Source organism: Podarcis liolepis (genome assembly GCF_965112155.1).
Source record: "Podarcis liolepis genome assembly, chromosome: 6".
In the NCBI taxonomy this organism is placed as follows: Eukaryota; Metazoa; Chordata; class Lepidosauria; order Squamata; family Lacertidae; genus Podarcis; species Podarcis liolepis.
In genome coordinates, this window is record NC_139559.1 from 84,321,883 (window position 1) to 84,339,039 (window position 17,157).

The window sequence follows — 17,157 nt, forward strand, 5'->3', positions numbered from 1 at the left end:
CTTTAACTTCCTGGAGCACAAATCTCACTGGATGCATCTCATGAAGCAGGGCCTGGCTCAAAGATGCTTCAGCCATAAGAAATGTGCTCGTCTTTAAGCTGCCACACAAGAAGTCTCTGTTGTTTATGGTGCCCTTTGAAGCTGCTAGCAGTGAGTGTGTTTTGGCTTGGGGAAAGAGGGAAAGGGTTACATCCAGCTCCCTGTACACTGTCATCCTAATTTGAATTGTCCCTCCCTGAGGTGATTTTTAAGAATGAAAGATATATCAGGGTGCTAAAAACTGAGCTCCACATTGCATCTAGCTCGGCGTATATTCCAGAAGGGTAGCCACATTAATTCATCATAGCAAATGCATCAAAGGTTCTCATAGCCCCTTAAAAGGCGTCACTAATTGATTTTGGCCCAAGCTGGAATGCGGCAGACTTAAGGCTGGCGACAGAAAACAGGAGCAAAGGGATCCCTCTTTCAAAACCCCTCAGACTCTCTAAACAAACCAGAGCCTGCCGAGCTGATTTCAGTGGGACTAAATGCTTAACCTCTGCTGGTTTCTGCTTCCTGTGTTTCAGACATCCGCGCCAGGACACGACAATGCTTCGACTTCCTCATTTGCGGCAGAAGCAGAACATTGCCTTCACCTCAGAGCATTTTGTGCGTGACTGACCTGTACTGAGTCTGAGAACAAATGTGCCCCTGTTATTTCGTCATTTTTAACTTGGATAAGTGATGGATGCCAATCAGAGGAAGGAAATGCGCTGCATCGGCAATGGTTTTCTTAGCGGCAAATAATTAACGTCGCGTCGGCATTCTTGGCTGTGGCTTCATCATTGCTTCCTTCCCCCGTTACAAGAGAGGGAGGCAAAGGACTGCGAGGATCCCTTTATTCCTGCCCCTGCTTTCCTGTGGCAAATAAGGCACCAGAACTGGTTTGTCATGACCACTGAAGGATTATTTATGTGCTGTTGCCATTCAAGTCTGGGCTAGGAGACTCTTAGATCAGGAGTAGGCAACCTAAGGCCTGTGGGCCAGATGTGGCCCAATCGCCTTCATGGGTCCAATCTGGCCCATGGGCAGGTCTGGGAATCAGCATGTTTTTACATGAGTAGAATGTGTCCTTTTATTTAAAATGCATCTCTGGGTTATTTGTGGGGCCTGCCTGGTGTTTTCACATGAGTAGAATGTGTCCTTTTATTTAAAATGCATCTCTGGGTTATTTGTGGGGCATAGGAATTCATTCATATTTCCCCCCCCCAAAAAATATAGTCCGGCCCACCACATGGTCTGAGGGATGGTGGACCAGTCCACGGCTGAAAAAGGTTGCTGACCCCTGCTCTTAAATGATGGAAATAAAGTTGGAACTCTCTCAAATTAGAGATGATATGAGGCCACCACTGTCAATATACCATGATAGAGACTACCACAAATGTTGTGCCACAAGCACAAAAATAAGAACTGTGCAGAGCCAATAATACAAAAAAATGATCTTGGGACTTTGCGGCGGGGGGGGGGGTTATAAATGCTGTAAATAAAGAACCATCCAAATACTACACATATAACTATATAGATAAGTTATTATCAAGGACTTAAACATTTGCAAAACATTTTCCTAGCCAGATTTATTCATTCATTCCTTACTTTTATATACCACGTCCTCACCTCAAGGAGCTCACAGTGGTTTGCATGGTTCCTCCCTCCTTATTTAATCCCCCACAACAACCCTGTGAGATGGGTAAAGCTGAGAGGCAGTGACTGGCCCAAGGTCTCCCAGTGAGCTTCATGGCTGGGTGAGGATTCGACCCCTGGTCTCTGTGGTTATAGTTCAGCACTCTACCCATTACACCACACTTAGTTGGAAGTCACTGAGCTTTTATTAGACAAACCCCAAAGGTGCTAAGCTATTATTATTATTATTATTATTATTATTATTATTATTATTATTATTATTATTTTACAAAAACGTCAAACACCCCCCCCCCAGTTTCTCAATTGACTTGCAGGATGCCTTTTGGAAATTCTGCCTTTGAAATCCTGGTAATGTTTGGGGAAATCCGGACGTATGGCAGCCCTAATTTCAGATGAACCTGGTCCCAAGTCATTTAGGGAGGGAGATGCCTTAAATTATTCAGAATGCTGCCTCTGCCTTCTTCGGATCCCCCCCCCCCGCTTCACTTCTTTTGTGTAGCAATTGAAATGAGATGCTCACACAGCATGCGTTGTCAGATTGCACAAGCTGCCAACGGACTGCAGAGGATCCTCAATCTTGTATCCATGCCATGTCCCACCTAGGTTAATCCTTTCCTTTAAAAATAATTATATATTTCAGTTTTAAGGTCAAATCACCGCTTTGAAGAACAAATGAATAGGCAGCCAATTAAGTCCATAAATTTTGGAGGGTGGTGATGATGGGGCATATAACATCCCTGCTTTTGCCCTTCTTTAATTCAAGAAAATGGTTTCGTGTGATCCAGCCTCTTTTGGAGCAAAGCAGCAAATTGATACTCAGGAAGAACAATTTGATGTGCTTTGCCACACTGCAATATCTACACATGTCTCTTTGTGCCTATTCCTGCATCAGGAAGCTACTGATCTAATTTTAGAACCAATCTTTGTGGTTTTTTTTTAAAAAATGACGACGATGAAGGGGACCATCAACCAATTGTATCCACCATGGCGTCTGTTTTTGCAATCTGATTAACGGGGGGAAGCTGTAAATTGGTGGAATGTTTCTTTACCCACAGAGAAAGCTGGAAGGGAAATGACACAGTATCCTCAGTCCCCAGAAACTCTTGAACGATCGAACGTTTTCTCAGTGGAAAAAGAACTGTTGTTGATTTTGTAGCTTTAACTTTCCAGAACCATGTGTGGGATGCAGAGGAGAGAGGCCTGCTTAAAATGTGGTTTTTAAAAATTGCAAAACATCTCATAAAACTTGTAGATCTTGCTGGAATTTTCTTGGCATGCATAGGAAGGATTACGAATGGAAAAGAAACGTAGGCGTCACCTGTGCTCCTGGAGTTATAATCCACTCATAATACAGCTGGGAAGCAAAACCCCGATGCTTTCTTTAGGGCAAGCATCCGAGGAGAATGCAGGCACAACTGTTGGAACTAGGGCAGGGGGCATTTAAAAATGCATATGCCCCTTTAGGGCACAGTTCATTCAACTGAGGGCCAAACTACACATTACACTTAGGCCACATGTAACGTTAAAGCCAACAGATTTCTACTCAGTCGCCAAACACCCTCTGGAGAAAGTGTTGAGAACAGCTGGGAGGAAAGGGGTGTTGAAGTCTTTCTCGGTCACACAGGATTTTAAATTATATGGAGACACTTTGTACGCAGAACAAGCTGCCAGTTTAAAGTGCTCACAAGTCCTACCTTGCATACGGCAGCTCAGTATTTCAGGAATGGGAAACCCGTGACCTCCCCCAGATATTGTTGGACTATGGCTACATCCACACTAGACATTAAAAGTGCATGGCTTGCCCCAAAGAATCCTGGGAGCTGTTGCTTGCTATGGGTGCTGGGAGCTGTAAGAGCTGTGAGAGGAAAACTACAGTTCCCAAATCTAGATTTGCAGTTTCAGAGAGAACCTGGTCCTAATTTCCAGGGTGCTTTAAGAGAAAGAATGTGGTTTGGTTTTTCACTTTAATTTTGAAGTATCAAATTAAAGTGGTTGCTGCTAACATGCAGGAAGGAAACAACATTTTCCATTAGTAGCTACTCTGACAAATCAACAATGTAGGGTAATGAGCTAATTTTAGATTTGCTCCCAGTGCATCCAATTAACACCTGTTCCTGTCGAAAGCAGCCTTGAGTCTGAAATAGCTGAGAGAGATACAAAGCTCTGAACAGAGATGAATGAGTACATAGAGAAATGGCAAGAACGCCACGTGATAACAGTTTCCTCAGAGCCTCCCAGACCACGGCTTCAATAGCCCATTCATAAATGTGACTGAACTGGAAGATGTGAATTAAAGAACAAGTTCTGTGACATTTCCAAACTTGAAGAAGAAATGCCTAAGTATATTTCCTTTTGATGCTTGCTAAAAGGGGCCAGAAAGATCAGGGAAGAAAATAACATCTGGTTTCAGTGTCATGGGAAGAAACGCCATGGTGCATCTGCAGCAGCAAAAGTGGACGCCTTCATCTGCCCCAGCTGCAACAAAACATGTCTCTCCCCTATCAGTCTCTACAGCCACAGCAGGTGCTGCAACCATCCATCAGTTTGACTTCACTCCCAAAGGTGCATTCCTCCTTTGTCTCCCGAGACAGACGGATGCCAACTTTAGGTTTCAGTCTCACTAGCATTTCAGTTCACATCTTGGTGGCAAAGAGGAGATGGGATTTTGTGTATCTTGGTTTTATCTCTCCTGGGCGAATGCGTGTTGTGTTGCCATGCAAACGACACCCTGAAATCACCTCTTCTATGCAGTTATTAAAGTGGGTGGGAACCCTTTCCCCTTCTTCACTTGGCCCCCCTAATGTTCAGAAAATCAAACTAGACTTACTGATTGTGCAAGGAGTTCTATTCAAGGCTTTCTGTATAGCAGACCTTCTCTGGTCAACAGAGTGAAGATCAGGGACTGAGCTTGCAGGGTAACATGCTTGTGAACATCGTGGGCAAGGCCTCTGTGCACACTCCTGACTCCCATCCACACAGAACAATATTCAGTGCCTGACTACACCTATTACCGTTTTGATTATTTAGAGGTGCCATTTTTCTGTTTCTGCTTTCTCCTGTTGCGAAATAGTAGCTGGGCTGGGGGCAGAATTTAAATTGAGGGGAAAAAACACACAGGAAAGAGTTAATCCCCTTCTTCCTGTGCTGCAGCCCCAAACCAAACCATGCCCCCTTGACTGTTCATTTAAAAAATAATAATTAAGTGATGGGACGTGATGTTCACAGTTCTCCTGTTTTTAGTTAGGTTTTGCCCTTAGGCTAACTCATACGCCTTGAGTTCATAGTTCTGAAGATTATCTGTTTGGTGAAGACAAGTGGGATTTTCCATGCAGAGCCGACAGTTGTATATTCTGGGACATAAAGTATGCTGCAGACTGCACCTTGATTCCATTACATCTTTCACTCTATTTATGGTAAGTGGCACCATGCATTCCTTACATTTTGCGGCATAAATATTTCTTGGATATTAATTGTGGCTTTCTGCATTCAGCCAGCTAAAAATAACACTTTGGAGCAGGTGAGACCCCCACTCATATTCTCTGCATGGACCTCTCTGTTCCTCTTCTTATGAAGAAAAGCATTTTTGAATGCATTTTTTTTAAAGAACAACATTGCAATAAAATATATATCATGCAGATAAACGTCCCATTTTAATTTAACTATTAAGGGGGGAATGAGAAGGGTTAAATCTGAAGAGAATTTGCTATTCTCTTGTTCTCCAGCTTCAGCTGTGACTACATAGTTCACCAGTCAAGCTTACATTGGAATTAGGTCACTTTTTGTAGCAGTTAGAAGCGCGTAGCCAAATTTCCAGCTGGCTAGTCCAAATCAATATGTGAAATTCAGATTCCTCACACTCTGAATTTTGGCCCTCATCACCCACTTGATCCATGCTGTGAGGTGGCTATGAAGGGACACCCTGCAGGCACCCAGAATGCATTGCACCAGAACATTATGGAATTTTAATGGCAAATTGGGTCCGTCCTTAAAGAGGGCACGTATTACGGTGAGACCTGGAAAACCAACACCCTGTGTTGTGGGTGAGTACAATTGGTCAGCCACAACACCCGATTGGTAGGTCCCTCAAAGCTGGGTGCAATCTGGCCAATGGGACACAGTCAAAACGGTTCGAGGGACCTATATATACCTATGCATGTGACCCAGAGCTTCCTCTTTCTGCGTATGCATTCGGAACACCCGCCCACCTCTCCCTCCTTTTAGGGCTTTGCGCTTGACCTTACTATGCCGCCATGTGTCATCTGTCATGGGGACAGGGGCATGGCAGGAATTTTCCCCACTTGGCTGATGCCATTTGGGTTTCGCCACAACTTGTAAGGTTGCAGATAGGCTCTGGTTGAGGTGATAGGGATGGGAGAACGCTCTCACCATCTCTATGTGAAGGGTATTCCGTTAAAAGAATCCAGGGACTCGATGGTTTGGTGAACTCCTGCGAGGGGGTTGTGCCCGTGCCTGAGTCCAGGGGGACATTTGGGTGGCGGAGATAGCCTATTCCTGAGTTTCCGCTTATCCAGGTGTTCACCCTTGGCTGACCTATGCTGGAACCCTGGGTCAGTGCTACCTGCAGGCAGGGAACTTGTCGAACCAGAGCCTATGCAACCATTCACTTTCTGTAATCAATAAAGTTGTGGCCTAAATTCTGCCCAAAACAAACCAAAATTAGAGTCAAGTATGAATTTATTTAGGGGGGAGGTTTCTGGGTCTGAACACACAAACGAAGTGCAGCCTTCCAGTTCCACAATGATGTGGAATACTCCAAATAGACCAGGAATGTCCAGGAAAGTTGCTTAGGAACAGGTGCTACTGAAACAGCGAAATAATAAGAATTCCCTATATTAGGTGGTATCTTTTCTTCAATGGACTTCCCCCCCACACTAGTGTCACTGGAGGAAGCAGCTATTGGAAGATTTCTAGGTCATGCGCCTCTACAGCCTTTGTCAACCTGCTGCCCTCAAGGTGTGGTGCATTTGGAACTCCTATTTGTGGACTTCCCCGGCTTTTTTCTGGCCCATGAAGAACCAGTCTGGATAGTTGGCTTTGGTGAAGATTTGACATTTTCTCCCCACAAACAGTTTTTGATCTGGTCTTCCACTGAAATGAGGCTGCATTTTACGTTGCATTTTAATCCTGTTTTAAAGTTGTCTTTTAGTCAATTGTTAATTGTATTTAATCAATTGTTTTTTATACTTGATGTTAGCCGCTCTGAGTCTGGTCTTGGCCAGGGAGGGTGGGGTATAAATAAAACTCATTATTATTACAGTAGTACCTCGGGTTAAAAACTTAATTTGTTCTGGAGGTCCGTTCTTAACCTGAAACTGTTCTTAACCTGAGGTACCACTTTAGCTAATGGGGCCTCCTGCTGCCGCTGCGCTGCTGCCATGCGATTTCTGTTCTCATCCTGAAGCAAAGTTCTTAACCTGAGATACTATTTCTGGGTTAGCGGAGTCTGTAACCTGAAGCATCTGTAACCTGAAGTGTCTGTAACCCGAGGCACCACTGTATTATTATTATTATTATTATTATTATTATTATTTGGAGGGCACCACGTTAGCGAAGACTGCTCTCAAGGATGATGAAACAAACTTCAGTGTTTGTGGCTACAGGTGAATAAGACCTTTATAAAGTCAACCCTGCACCAGCTTGCTTTTAATCAGCCGATATTGGCTCCCCCTCCACTCCCCCCTCCACTTTGCCGCCCCTCCCTGCTCCTCTCGGCCTCTTCCCGATCCTCCCCAGCCACAACCATTCTGGTTTTCACCTCACAACGGTGGCGCTTGTCAGACTCAATGGCGCTGGGGCGGGGCTAAACGAAATTTGGGGGCGCCGGGTGGATCTTTGCACCCCGGCACCGCATATGCTAAAGATGGCCCTGTTTCAAGTAGTCCAGCAGTGAACACATAGATTGTGGCAGATGTCTTGTGTGCTAAACCCTGAACTTCCAGCATTTCTCCAGGGTTGTGTTATGGAGGTCCATTCCCATCACTTTGGGGGTGCCTGTGTGTCTCCGCATTGCCAGATGTTGTCTAAAAGCTGACAACTGCTTTTTGTTGCTCTCTGCCAATTCTATACTTAGCAGGTCTGTTGCATTGTTTCTATGATTTCCTCTCTCAGCTTGATACTTTTAGATTTTTGTTTTGTTTCCTGAGACCATTTTACAAATTGCAGTTTTTAGCCTTGTATTGTTAAGGTTTTTATTTTTAACTGGTAAAGAGGTGCCAGAATTACCAGGTGGGTTTTCATTCTTGTGGGAAAACAAAAAGAGAAATGTATTTAATGTCATGTCTTGGTTTGGCCTTGTACACAGTACATTCAACATGTGTGCAGTACAGTGGTACCTCAGTTTAGGTGCTGTGTGGGACATGTGTAATCAGTGGTACCTCGGGTTAAGTACTTAATTCGTTCCAGAGGTCCGTACTTAACCTGAAACTGTTCTTAACCTGAAGCACCACTTTAGCTAATGGGGCCTCCTGCTGCTGCTCTGCCGCCGGAGCACGATTTCTGTTCTCATCCTGAAGCAAAGTTCTTAACCCGAGGTAATATTTCTGGGTTAGCAGAGTCTGTAACCTGAAGCGTCTGTAACCTGAAGCATATGTAACCCGAGGTACCACTGTATACCCAATCTCTGCCTCACATTTTTGAGGAGTTTCATCCACATGTTAACCATAGTCTTACTTGGACTTCAGTCTATTGATTTCAGTGGGTCTACTCTAACTGTTACTTACACTATGTACTCATCACTAGCTTAAATCTCAGTAAGGTACAAAAGGACTTGTGAGCAACACTGATTTTAAAAATGGGAGAAATGTCTGTATGGGATCCTCCTTGACCCCTTACGTGGAAATCCCTTGTTAACTTGAGACTGGATCCATTTCCTTCCGATTGGGATTTCATCTCTATGGCAGTGCAGCAGCAGTCAGCAGTGTAAACATGAGACATGGAAAATTAATATTGTAAATTAATATTGTAAATATTGCCTGGTTGTGTTAGAGACTCAAATCAATCAATCAATCAATCAATCAATCAGTGTTTATTACGGCAAAACAGCTAGCATACTAAAACCAGAATTTCTACATAGTTCTTTACACAGATAATAAAAACAATCAGTACGGGATATTGATTGTGAAAGATTTCTGCTTCTTGGAATCTGTGAAATTTTTTTTCATTACCTAAAGTTAAATGAAATGGCAGCTTTGAAACACGAGAAAGGCATCTACTTTAATAGATTGTCCTTTGCTTCCACTCACACCTGCTCTTTCCACAGTCACTCGGAGGCAAGGCTGCTAAATAATGCTATAGGTTAAGTGAGCTGGTAATCCCAGAGATCAGGTGCAAATTGTGATTGTCAGTATGTGACATGTCTATTCAGGGATTATAACATCTATCAAAGCATCCAGAAAAAAACTAAGTGATCACAGGCTCCCTCTAAGGGAGTGGGTGGAAGTTAAATTAGTCTTCAAATTTTAACTTGCGTGATTGTTTTAAACATACCAGTTTAGGTGCTGTGTGGGACATGTGTAATCAGATAAGATGAGCAAAGAGCTTCATTCCAGGCTGTGGCTGCCATTTATCTTTGGAAATAGCCAGTGTGGCCCTGTGGCCCCTAAAGCATGCTGCTTGAGGGCACAGAGAAGGACTGTGCTCCATCACCAGGGCTGAAGTAACGTTCAGCTACCACCCTCCTCAGACTTCATGCACAGAATCTTGGTCCTTCGCCTCAGGCAGCAAAATGGCTTGGGCCTGCTCCTGCCAAGGAAGACATGTGCCTTAAATATATGATGTGGTTCTGACCTCAAAGTAGAAAGTGGTGAAGAAGAAGAAGAAGAAGAAGAAGAAGAAGAAGAAGAAGAAGAAGAAGAAGAAGAAGAAGAAGAAGAAACCAACATCTGGAATTTGGTCCAGTATACCTGAAGGAGTGTCTCCACCCCCATCATTCTGCCCGGACACTGAGGTCCAGCTCCGAGGGCCTTCTGGCGGTTCCCTCGCTGCAAAAAGCCAAGTTACAGGGGACCAGGCAGAGGGCCTTCTCAGTAGTGGCACCCGCCCTGTGGAACGCCCTCCCAGCAGATGTCAAGGCAATAAGCAACGATTTTACTTTTAAAAGACAACTGAAGGCGGCCCTGTTTAGGGAAGCTTTTAATGTTTAATAGGTTATTGTATTTTAATATTCTGTTGGAAGCCGCCCAGAGTGGCTGGGGAAACCCAGCCAGATGGGCGGGGTATAAATAATAAATTATTATTATTATTCTTGGTCCATTGGCTGAGTGAATAGGATGAGAGTACCCCATGTTATAGCATTGTTGAAGGAAATCAGGTGGGCATCTGAACCAGCAGGTTTGCCAAACATCTGCACCAAATGCAGCCAAGTGGTCAATATGCATATGCTTTACTGAAACTGACCAAGAGCCTGTAGGATACCTGAGAGCATCATTAGCTCTGTTGTTAGGGTGCAACCGGGAAGAGGAATTTGCTCTTCGGATATTAGGTGGTTCATAACTGAATATGTTTCCTTAATGGGTCCTGGTGGCTAGAAAATGGGCGTGTGAAATGTACACTAATGGTTTCTGATGTGTGGGGGTAACAAGCTATACAGCACTCCATCTGCTTAGGTAGAGGCTGGAGACAGAAACAATTTGGCAGGCGGACTGAAGCCAGCATAGGAGGAATACTTGTCTGAATTTTTGTAGTTAGTGGGCAAGAGGGAATTTTGGAGGCTTGGCTGGGTTCCTGGGTATTCCCTCACGCTCCATTTTGTATGGTTGTAAATAAAGAGATATTCAAGAAATGCCACATCTCTTTTTACTCTCTCTTCATAAGGGGAATAGCAACTTCTTATTGCTAGGGGAAGAGGGGGCCCAAAACAAATATATACAGACAGATGGGAGTTGTGTTGGTTTTTAATTTGTTTGAAGTAGGCTTGTTTAGCTTGAGTTTGCCCTAGTGTATGCTCATACCCATGAATCAATATCATACGTCGGTAGCAAATCAAGAAAGATAAGGAGCAGATAAGTAAATAGAACTAATCTTGTAATTCAGGATGCCAATTCATGTTCAAATGTCAGGGGTTATTTTTCCATTGTGTGTTCTGATGGAAAGATAGCACAGTCCAGATCTTGGTTATTTAAGTTTATGCTTGCGGATCCACCCTTTTTGTAATTAATTATGCCTAGTGTTAACGAGATGACTAATGCTTGAGATGAATAGCTGGAGCCACATGCCACTGTTCTAACTGAAATTGAGGGAGGGAGACGAAGGGAGGAAGTGAACTTTGCATATGTGCAGTTTGTTAAACCATCTCACAGGAGCTGCCATGCACTTTACCACGGCTGGAGAGAGTAAGAATTTCAAAAGCCTTGTGCTGCCTCCCAGAATCATATTTCACTGGGGAGCTACAAGGAAGAGATGCCCCCCCAAACAATGGTTTTCACATGGCGCACCTACCATTCCCAAGGTCTGATCATCTCAACTTCTCACATCCTGCTTATCCTCCAGAAAACTGACAATGACCTCCTTCCCATTTTTGTTGTTGTTTAGTCATTTAGTTGTGTCTGACTCTTCGTGACCCCATGGACCAGATCACACCAGCCACTCCTGCTTCCCGCAGAGGTGTCAATAAAGAGGAGCTGCAGAACCTGTGGCTCAGCAGATGAGCTCCAGTCTGTGATCAGGAATTATGGGACTCTGGAGAGCTGCAGGTTCCCCATCCTTCTCATTAAGCAGACCCTCCAAGTGTCCCTATTTTCCAGGGACAGCCCTGGATTTACAGAAGCCGTCTCAGTTTCTGATTTGATCCCAGAATGTCCTGCTTTTCCTTAGGATGTCCCTATTCTGTGTCCAGGGCTGCTGTTTACCAGCTCCATCTGGTACGTAGGCTGAGACCCTATCTGCCTGCGGACTGTCTCGCCAGAGTGGTGCATGCTCTGGTTATCTCCCGGCGGGAAGGTAAACAGCGTTTCTGTGTGCTGCTCTGGTTCGCCAGAAGCGGCTTAGTCATGTTGGCCACATGACCTGGAAGCTGTACGCTGGCTCCCTCGGCCAATAAAGCACCGCAACCCCAGAGTCGGCCACGAATGGACCTAATGGTCAGGGGTCCCTTTACCTTTAAACATATAAATAGTAATACCTTTAAACATATAAATATAAATAGTAAAATAATAATAATAATTGACTAGGGCACCCCTATTTTCATTGGAGAAATGTTTGAAGGTATGCATAAAAGCTCCTCTCACTGGTGCCTTTAGCAGCAGTTTGGCCTCCAGACTTTATAGGCGGTGATGCATATCTCCATGCTGTTTTTGAAAAAAGCAACAGCAGCTGCTGATCTTTGGAGCTTAGGCTGCTGTTAGAAATACAAGAGAGCGCTAGGCCTTTTCTCCTTGACCAGATGGTAGACATACCCTCTGGTGCCACTGCCTAACCTCATGCCTGCTGGAACAAACAACAGTCTCATGTTGCAGCTGAGCAGGTGATGAGAAATTGACAACAGCTAAACAGGACCCATGGAAAAGTGGGGAGAAAGAAATGGTGGTTTCACACACACCTCTTCGCAGATGAATGATGCATTAAAGAGACCAAATAGTGGTTACCTGTAGACTTCAAACTTGGAGAACCTTTGCTGTGATGTGTTTACTGAGACCCTCCCATCCCAAGATTGGCTGTAAAGGGACGGTTGTGGTGATATCCAGCAATGCTTGCTCAACACCTGCCAAGCTGAAATGAAGCCTCGGTGGGATGTGTCTCATGTTCCACCCAGACCTGAGCATTGTTCTTATGCTTGGAAATCCATGCTGTGAGACCGTGCCTTTTATAGCAGCTGAGTGACAAAGATAATGGACCGTAGAGAAAACACTGGAAACCTGGTTATATTTAGCGCTGCAACGTTTAAGCCATTATATCTCCACACACACGACTAAATTGGCTAATAGCAGGTGGATGTCTTAATACTGCTTGACAGATGATTTGCAGATGTAGACGCCGTGTTCCAAATGAAGCCTCTCTCACACTCCCTGCCTTTCTTCCTCCTTACACACACACACACACACACACACACACACACACAGAATGCAGTTTGGCTTTGGTTTTTCCATCTGGGCTGGCTTCAAGCCAGCTCTGTGGGCTCCTAATAAAGCAAGTTAAGAATAGATTAGAACATTTCCCTAGTGATGGGTAATGTTTCACTGTTGACTGTACTGTTTTTCTGGGTCTCTCCCCTCCCCCTCCCATTTTTAATTCCCACAGGAGGAAATTCCTTAAGCCTGTGGAAAACCCGGTTATTTTCTTTTGTTCTTCAATGCTTCTCATAGCCATAAGCTCTAAAAATGGCTTTGTCAGCCAGGTGGAGGCTATGGGGGAACACCCTGACTGCTGTGAGTGTATCTGCATTTCAGATTTAAACCAGATTTTAGCAGTTACCCATATTTTTCGCTCTATAACACGCAGCCAACCATAACACACACGTAGTTTTTAGAGGAGGAAAACAAGAAAAATAATATTCTAAACGAAACAGTGGATGTATGATTTTTGTGGTTCATGCTGTGGCCATAGACATGTGATCTGACAGTAAGTTTGGAGTAGCCCAATGGAAAAATCCTGAGGATCCATGTGGATCCATGCTTTGTAACCACGTTTTTGCACCCCAGGCAACAGTGGGTGCGTGATTTTTTTGGTGCAAGATGTAGCTGTGGACATGCTATGTGATCTGATGGTGAATTTGGGGTGACCCAGTGCAAAAACCCTGAGGATCCATGTGGATCCGTGCTTTGTAACCACGTTTTTAAGTGGGGAGGGAAGGAAAAGCACTCAAGGGACAAAGAGCACGCGTGGGGGGTGTGGAGAAGGATGCTGCTAATAATGCAGAAGAGGGTTTTTTAAGGGGAGGGGTTTAAGTCTCTTCTCCCTCTTTGCTGTTTCAAAGCGAGCCACGGAAGAGGGAAGGAAGGGGAACCACGGATCCTCTGCTCACGACTGCAGCAGATCCCCCCCGCCACCCGCAGGCATTCGCTCCATAACACGCACAGACATTTCCCCTTACTTTCTAGGAGGAAAAAAGTGAGTGTTATGGTGCAAAAAATACGGTAATCCCTCATCCAGGAATGATGTTTCTCTTTTAGGGAGCAGGCAAGATGACAACAGAGAATATATGGCACCTTCACAAAACCAAGTTCCCGGGTTTATTTGCAGAAATCCACGAGAGTAAAAGGGGTATGAATTAAACAGATAGAGGGTAGGTAAACCTCTGGGAAGAATATCTTTTGACCTTTCCAGTTATCACTACATATTGGTCTAATTATAATTTCTTCGGTTTTTGTTTTATTTCTATTATGCATTAGGAGCCAGAGATTATTGACAAGTTCAATAAAACAGCAGAGACCCACATTTTTCAGGTTCTGAGTGCAGAGTAAGATTTTAAAATTAGTGGGATTTGAAAAGCTGCACCCACCTTCATTTCAACCACAGAACACGCTAACCAGTTTTTCAGGTGGCACCTAGGGATTGTTATCGCTCATTGTTAAGATGGACGACTCCCTCTCTCTCCTTATTTCCCAGGTCTGTGTTTTGTTCAGCTGTAAATCCATCACACAATCCATGGAGGTTTGAAATCAGGTTAGAATTTGATGGAAGGGTTTGCGTCTTTCTTTGGTGAATTAATGTTTCCATCTTTATAGTTGTAGGGTTGTCTCCCTTTGCCCAAAAGAGGTTCTGTGCTTTTGCCAGCTGCCAAATAGGTGGAAAGTCAGCTTCTTCCAAATGTAGCATCACCACATAAACTTCTTACATGCTTAGTTTCTGCTTGCTACCCGTAAAGCTTTTGACAGAGAGAACGGAGGTCAGGAGGGAGGAGTGATAATAACCCCCTTTTCAGATGTTAGCTTACAACATCTTTCAGAAATGCAATCCTTTGGTAGACATTCAAGACCAGTGGGTGGGTGCATTCAACTTGATGGTCTTATCTCCAGTGGCAGCAATTCCAGAATTCGTGCTGAGTGGGAGACACTCCATTTAAACTTTTCACCCTGCTTCACTTTTAGATATCTGTCTTTTCTTCTTCTTCAGACAAAGAAGAACTAGACAGGAAAGGTTTTACCATTAGCACAGTGTCTGGACCTTCTGGCTAAATGTTCTGGTCCTTTTGAGAAATTCACCTTGGCAATTCATACCTACCATTCATGTAAAAGAATACTTGATGGGGTTAGCTTCCACTTGCCGTCCCATAATAATTAGTTTGCACCTAGATTGTTGACATCCGTCTATCTCAGGCTTCCTCAAACTCAGCCCTCCAGATGTTTTGAGACTACAATTCCCATCATCTCTGACCTCTGGTCCTGCTAGGTAGGGATCATGGGAGCTGTAGGCCAAAAACATCTGGAGGGCCGAGTTTGAGGAAGCTGGGTCTATCTCGAGAGACAATGGTCTTGTGTTAGCAGGACCTCCCTGGGCCACAAGTCTAGACAGTGTATACCGAGGCCCTGCACTGACCAGACAACAAGACTCCCCTCTTGGCCTTTCTGACGTGGTCCAAAGGAAAGCAGAGCAATATGTTTGGCACCAGCTTAGTTGCAGGAGTTGCTGGAAGGAGGCACCATCCTACTATCTTAGGGACTCCATTCTCTGTGTAGGGTTCACTCCTTAGCTCCTTAGCTGTTTCTCGTCTCAATGATATCCTGCAAGGCAGCAAAAGTTTAGGTTCAGAGTTTTCCTTCTCCTAGGTGGGCTACCGTCTCAGGTTGGTGGGCCCCATCTGCCCCTCACTTTCCTCTACAGCACATGCAGAAACCACCTTCATGACCAGTAGACCCACTATTAGTCTTGTCCACTCAATCCGCCAGAACCTGTCTTCACCTGCAGGGAGAGTCCCTAAACCACCAATGGTTTGAGACCCATTGGCTACTCTCAGCTGGTATAGCTCGCCAGTCTAATCCTGTTAAGACTTGCAAGTGAAGTGGCTGTGAAAGGCAATATATACAGAGAACAGTTTGGAAAGTTGACACCAGTGCTAACTTCACTATGGAGGGAGGCTGTTGGAGATGGCACACACGGTCTGTGCCCTACACTTTAGAGCCATTTCCTTCCCTTAATAAAATAAGTGCACACTTAAAAAATAAGAGGCACTTAAACATACAAATAGACACATGCAAATTTCTGCCATGGGCCTGTACCCCAAGTCCTATAAGTACCTTACAACATCCATGATGTTATGATAAGCATATTAAGAGATAGGTATATAATATGGAGCTGCATGAAGGTATTCTACACCAGGCAAAGTCAAAGGATATACAGTGGTACCTTGGGTTAAGTACTTAATTCATTCTGGAGGTGCGTTCTTAACCTGAAACTGTTCTTAACCTGAAGCACCACTTTAGCTAATGGGGCCTCCTGCTGCCACTGTGCCGCCAGAGCATGATTTCTGTTCTTATCCTGAAGCAAAGTTCTTAACCTGCAGCACTATTTCTGGGTTAGCGGAGTCTGTAATCTGAAACGTATGTAACCTGAAGCATACCGTATTTTTCGCTCTATTATATTTCTGGGTTAACATGAAGCGTATGTAACCTGAAGGGTATGTATCCCGAGGTACCACTGTACCACATTTTAACAAATCACAGCTAATGATTTTCTTACATTACAGATGCCTAGCCAGCATCTGTTCTTCCATCAGCACTTTTGGCAGTACCACTTAAATTTTAAACAAGTAGATGGAAAATGCTACTTAAAAAAATGTTTTTCCATAAAGGAAAAATGTACACATGTATGTAAAACGATATCTCTCTTTCCAAAGCAGCCCTCTATTTATGCTTCAGAATCATTGGAGTTGACATTAAAAGAGTAATAATAGCATTTTCAACATGGTTATTCATCTTGCTCACAGGGTAGAGATTACCGTATCTTTTGCTCTATAAGATGCACCAGACCACAAGACGCACCTAGTTTTTGGAGGAGGAAAACAAGAAAAAAAAATTCTGAATCTCAGAAGCCAGAAAAAAAATATTCTGAATCCCAGAAGCCAGAACAGCAAGGGGGAACCCTGTGCAGCGAAAGCAGCGATCCCTCTTGCTGTTCTGGCTTCTGGGATAGCTGCGCAGCCTGCATTCGCTCCATAAGACGCACACACATTTTCCCTTACTTTTTAGGAGGGAAAAAGTGAGTCTTATAGAGCAAAAAATATGCCATATGGCAACGGAAGTAAGGGCTTACCAGGAGAGCTCAGACAGGAGTATGGCTACTCAAAACACAGTGTGCTGCAGGAAAAAGAGAACTGTCCAACATGGTGCATTGTGAAAACAAAGGATAGAAATAGAAATGAAGGAACAAAAAACAAAGAGTGACATTTAATGGCTGTGTACACTATTGAATATCATACAGAAGAAAAGAGCCTTTGTAGTTGGCATCTGTCTGTCTTGAGAGACAATGGAGTGAATTTCCGGGGGTGAAGTCAAACTGTTGTGTTAGCAGAACTGAACTGCAGAA

At 44.1% G+C, this 17,157-nt stretch overlaps 1 long non-coding RNA gene across 2 annotated transcripts in view; it reads right to left on the minus strand.

Annotated features, from left to right (window-relative positions):
- Positions 1–17,157, minus strand: part of LOC310708495 — a 227,006-nt gene that overhangs the window by 76,639 nt on the left and 133,210 nt on the right. The window contains exon 1 of one of the 2 annotated variants that reach the window (XR_014527051.1): positions 9,603–9,663. The exons of the other annotated variant lie outside the window; for it this stretch is intronic. This is a non-coding gene — a long non-coding RNA (uncharacterized lncRNA). Of the gene's footprint in view, positions 1–9,602; positions 9,664–17,157 lie in introns of those variants that run through there. 2 annotated transcript variants of the gene reach the window in all.